The sequence below is a fragment of the Hemibagrus wyckioides genome, linkage group LG09, assembly GCF_019097595.1.
Source record: "Hemibagrus wyckioides isolate EC202008001 linkage group LG09, SWU_Hwy_1.0, whole genome shotgun sequence".
Lineage (NCBI taxonomy): Eukaryota > Metazoa > Chordata > Actinopteri > Siluriformes > Bagridae > Hemibagrus > Hemibagrus wyckioides.
This window is the reverse complement of record NC_080718.1, coordinates 1391584-1397068: the sequence shown is the minus strand read 5'-3', so window position 1 is coordinate 1397068 and position 5485 is coordinate 1391584. Positions and strand designations below refer to the sequence as shown.

Here is a 5485-nt window from a genome sequence, read left to right as displayed (position 1 = left end):
ACCCTAAAATGAAGCAGTATGTAAGCCTCAGCATGTCCAGTACTTTACTAAAGATACACAGATGATGTATTACATGGACCAAATGTCCAACTACTTCATATCCCAGAGCCCTAGGATTATCCTAAGGTTGTGATTGTTATAAAATTAGCTTTTGATGCTTGTTATTTTAATTATTATTCCTTAATTACTCATTACCACATTTATTTAACAACTGCATCATTTTCAAGCCCAGTAACTGAAAGTATGTTGCACAAGGAAACAGTCTATCATCATTCTGAAGTCACCTGGTTGTTAACTGCTGACAGACGCATCACAATCTTCTTCCCCATAATGAACAAGAAGTTCTCTCAGGACCCCTTATCATCCCGAGGAAGTATCCCATAACGTCCACTGCCTAGAAATAGAGAAACCAAACCAAACATTAGAACTTGTAAAGAAGGATGTGTGTGCTTGTATCTCAGCTGTAGCACTGTAGAATACCCCAGACAGGAAGGTAAAGGTGCGTGCAGAGAGGAACTGGATATTTTGCCAGGCGCTGATCAGCTCACCAGCATCGAGCCTCTGTGAAATGAAGAACATGATGAACATAACTGCTTCCTATCACAGCGATTTTATAATAACACAAGTAACATTCTCTCGCTTTCTTTACAATCAAAACAACCCTGTGAAATCCAGTGATCAGCTTTAGTAAATAAATGAAAGGTTTGGTTACCAGAAGGATGGGTGAAGATTCCTGGTCATGTTCTTTTGGCAGCAGCTGAAGGTTTGGCTCAACGACCTTAAAACACACAAACACAATTAGTAACTGCCCCTTACCTGAACCCCTTACCTGAATGCCAGGGAAACCGTCCTCACAGTTGTTATGGTAAGGGAATCCCTGCAAACGACAATTAGATGAAACTCAAGATCTACAACCGCATTTCATTTAAGTTCTCTTTTAATAATCGTTAAAGTGGAACCTCTTCATGAGAGTAAGAAATACTGTGATTACCTCGAGCGTCCAGCAGTGTGCAGTTTCATGCCAGCAGAGACGACTCTCTGGACTCCTTATAAACCTGAGGATGTCTCTCCTAAGGTCCACTTGCTAGAAATAAAGAAACAAAACTAAACATTAGAACTTGTAAAGAAGGATGTGTGTGTGTTTGTATCTCAGCTACAGCACTGTACAATACCCCAGACTGGGAGATGGAGGAGTCTGCAGTGTTGTAGTCAACATTACAGCAGGTGCTGTTCAGCTCACCAGCACTGAGGGGCTGTGAAAAGTAGAACATGAAGATCATTAGTGCTTTTTATCATAGCAGTTTCACACTAACACTTTCAAACATTCTGTCACTTGTAAAACCGAGCGATCAGATTTAGTAAATAAATGACAGGTTTGGTTACCAGAACAACAGCTGAAGATGTGGAGTGAGTTTCTGTGGGCAGCAGCGGCAGGATTGGCTCAACAACCTTAACGCACACACACGCACACACACACACACACACACACACACACACACACACACACACACACACACACACACACACACACACACCCTTAGACAAAAGCAGCCTACACGTTTCAAATGTAGTTGAAATATTTTACTGACACCTACCTGGAGGACTGAGGGAGTATCTGATGATTCTCCCTGCAAATCCACAGGTTCTGCAATAAATGAGTTTCATGTAAGTTCAATTACAACTAATATTTTCTGTTAAATCTACAACATTAAAATGGCATTAAAACTTAAAAATAAGTTTATTAATTATTAGATAGGTAGAGAGAAAGAGAGAGAGAGAGACCTTGTAAGTTTTCCTCTCCTTTCTTTCTAATGCTTAAACGTTAATAAACCTTAGTGAGTTAGTTAGCTAGTTAATTTGTGAAGAAACAGACTAATTGTAGCATTAGTAGCTTGAAGCTGGGGAACAATAGTCTGTTTCGGGTGGGGAAGAAAGGAAAAAAATGGGGAAGAAGGGGAAAGAGAGAAAAAGAGAAAAAAAGAGAAGAAAAGAAAGAGGAAGAAAACAAAAGAGAGACAGAATGCCACGTGTGATTTATATACGCCTGTTTTGTAAATTTTTATTTAAAAATGTGCTTTTTTACAAACAACTCCAGGCACATTCAACTCCAGGCACATTTAAGGGAGGTAAGAGGCACCCAAGTGTCATGTCAGACCATTTGAAACCGTTTACATCAATGTGGTCTGCGTGCTAGACGACCTGCAAGGGTACCTGACCACACCACCAGGCACAGGCGTCGGGCCAGGGAGCATTTACGCTGGACAAGGGACCAGTGGACCTCAGTGCTGTTCTCTGATGAAAGTCAATTCACGTTGAGCAGAAATGATGGCTGCCAACGATGTTGGAGACGTCAAGGAGAGCGCTATGCATCAGCCACTGCTGTGGTGGTGTTACAGTCTGGGCAGGTGTGTCTACTCAATACAGAACCTCCCTACATCTTGTGAATGGTACAGTGACAAGCCAGTACTACCTGAATAACATCATTAATCCAGTCATTGTGCCCCTGCATGAACAATACAGGCCTAATTTCTTCATCATGGACGACAATCCTACAGCTCATCGAGGTCGCATCATTAGGGAACAGCTGCTGGAGGCTGGGGTACCTCAAATGGAGTGGCCTGCACTTTCTCCAGACCTTCCGGAAATCTAACAGCAGCAGACACTCCCCTATTTACATCAACGGGTCTGAAGTAGAGCGTGTCTCCAGCTTTAAGTTCCTGGGTGTCCACATCTCTGAGGATCTGTCCTGGCATCTGAACACCTCAACTCTGTTTCGGAAGGCACAATAGGGTCTTTACTTCCTAAGGAGACTGAAGAAAGTTCACCTATCCCCCAAGATCCTGACCAACTTTTACCCCTGCATCATTGAGATCATCTTGACGAGCTGCATCACAGTGTGGCATGGCAGCTCCACGATGTGTGAAAAGAAATCTCTGCAAAGGGTTGTGAAAACCGCCCAACGCATCATCGGCACCCAACTACCTGCCATTGGGTCTCTTCACCACAGTAGATGTCTGCGCAGAACACACAAAATAATCAAAGACTCCTCCCACCCGAGTCACAAACTGTTCAACCTTCCATCCAGGAGGAGATACAGGTCCATCCTCACCAGAACCAGTAGGTTTAGGGCCAGTTTTTTTCCTTCAGCCATAAATCTACTGAACTCTACACTACACCGCTAGGACACTCATGTCTTTCTACACTTACCACTTTACAGTTCTGCTCCACTCTGTACATTCTGTTAATATAATATTTTTCACTGTTAAACATTCTGTTGTACATTCTGTTATAATATAATTTTTTCTCAGTGTGTAATATAATTAATGTACATATTGTCCATTTCATAGATTACACCTAGTATTATCTATTTGTCTATCTATTTATATACATTTACATATACTATATTTATACATACTATATAATATATGTAGATTATCTGTTACTGTTGTACATACACTGTACATAATGCACACATTTTTAGCACAATTATAATTACACCTGTCACTTTATCTACTGTAAATATTACTTGCACATACTTCTCTATGCACACTCTGACACAGCCTTATTTATCGATGTACATATTTACATATTTATCTGCACCTGTTCATTGGCAGAATTTCTACTATTTGCACTTCTGGTAGATGCTAAACAGCATTTCATTGCTATGTACCTGCACTCTGCAATGACAATGAAGTTGAATCTGTCTGTCTGTCTGTCTATCTATCTATCTATCTATCTATCTATCTATCTATCTATCTATCTATCTATCTATCTATCTATCTATCTATCTATCTATCTATCTATCTATCTATCTATCTATCTATCTATCTATCTATCTAATGCACAGGGTTTCACGCTGTCCACCAGGCGCCTCAAAAGCGATGGGCCAAAACCTTCAGATGTGAACGTTTGTGTGCTTCGCTGCATGTCAAAGCTTTTCCATAGGACAGACATACCTGTTCTTGTCTAGACCTGATCGGTGAGCAGTACACCCCGTATGGCTCGCCAGCTCATCACTGTGCAAACACATTCACGCACTCGCTCATACCTAATAGCAATTTGTTTCAGCTGATCCACCTACTGGCATGTCTTTTGGAGGTGAGACGAACTCCGGACAGACTGCAAACTTGTGACCCTGCAGCAGAGAGGTGGGACCTCTTTTAAGTCTTTTGAGACAGTCTGTGCAGACATTCTGTTGATCTTAAAGTGAATTTGTTTAAACTGCTGTTTCCTCAGGTGTAACTCATCCGGAATTGGCGTAAATCGGCACTAGAGGCCAATCCTGGGTGCTGCGCCCAGCCGCACGAAGCCCACAGGCCTGTCCAAGTCTCCCTGGTGGCCTAGTGGCTAGGATTCGGCGCTCTCACCGCCGCGGCCCGGGTTCGATTCCCGGGCAGGGAAACGAGCTCCTTTTCGCGCCCGGCCAGAGCTAGCGGCCGCAAGAAGCCGATGCACTGAAACGGCGCGTTTCCCAGAGGCTGGTAAAAGCCGTCCTTCGAGCCGGATTTGAACCAGCGACCTAAGGATGTCCATTTGTAAGCACCTACAGTCCTCCGCTCTACCAGCTGAGCTATCGAAGGGAGGGCTCAGAGCGGCCTTTTGGCAGCGACCTGGCAAACGGGACCCCTGGCGATTTTGTCTGTTACGAGCCACGTAGCGCAGCGGTTTCAGGGGCGCTAGGCCAGATTTACTGGGGCCTATAAACGTGCTTGTCGATGTTGGACCCTTCTTCACCGACAAACTTTACAATCCCGTTTGCAATCTCAGGATTCTACGCGTGGCCACCCTCGCCGGTGCGTTGACTTAAACTAAGTAAATACAGAGAGGACCTAATGCGCAGGGTTTCACTCTGTCCACCAGGCACCTCAAAAGCGATGGGCCAAAACGGTCAGATGTGAACATTTGTGTGCATCGCTGCACGTCAAAGCTTTTCCATAGGACAGAGATACCTGTTCTTGTCTAGACCTGATCGGTGAGCAGTACACCCTGCATGGCTCGCCAGCTCATCACAGGGCACTGTGCAAACACATTCACGCACTCGCTCATACCCAATAGCAATTTGTTTCAGCCGATCCACCTACTGGCGTGTCTTTTGGTGGTGAGAGGAAACCGGAGAACACCAGGTGTACACGCACGGGGACTCTGGACAGACTGCAAACTGGTGACCCTGCAGCTGAGACCTCTTTTAAGTCTTTTGAGACATTCTGTTGATCTTAAAGCGAATTTGTTTAAACTGCTGTTTCCTCGGGTGTAACTCATCCGGAATTGCCATAAATCGCCACTAGAGGCCAATCCTGGGTGCTGCACCCAGCCGCACGAGGCCCACAAACCTGTCTGGGTCTCCCTGGTGGTCTAATGGCTAGGATTCGGCGAGCTCGCTGGGGCGGCCCAGGGTCGAGTCCCGGTCAGGGAAGCAAGCTCCTTTTTTGCGCCCGGCCAGAGCTAGCGGCAGCACACAAACGGTGTGCTTCCCGGAGGCTGGTAA

The 5485-nt window shown here is 44.7% G+C and overlaps 2 non-coding genes across 2 annotated transcripts; one reads left to right on the top strand and one right to left on the bottom strand.

The window, feature by feature from the left end:
- Window positions 1–4329: 4329 nt before the first annotated feature.
- Window positions 4330–4401, top strand: trnae-cuc (transfer RNA glutamic acid (anticodon CUC)). Its single transcript has one exon. It is a non-coding gene; the product is annotated as a tRNA-Glu (tRNA).
- Window positions 4402–4491: 90 nt separating this feature from the next.
- On the bottom strand, window positions 4492–4580 carry trnay-gua (transfer RNA tyrosine (anticodon GUA)). The gene is given in 2 exon segments: window positions 4492–4527; window positions 4544–4580. It is a non-coding gene; the product is annotated as a tRNA-Tyr (tRNA).
- Between the last annotated feature and the right edge of the window lie 905 nt (window positions 4581–5485).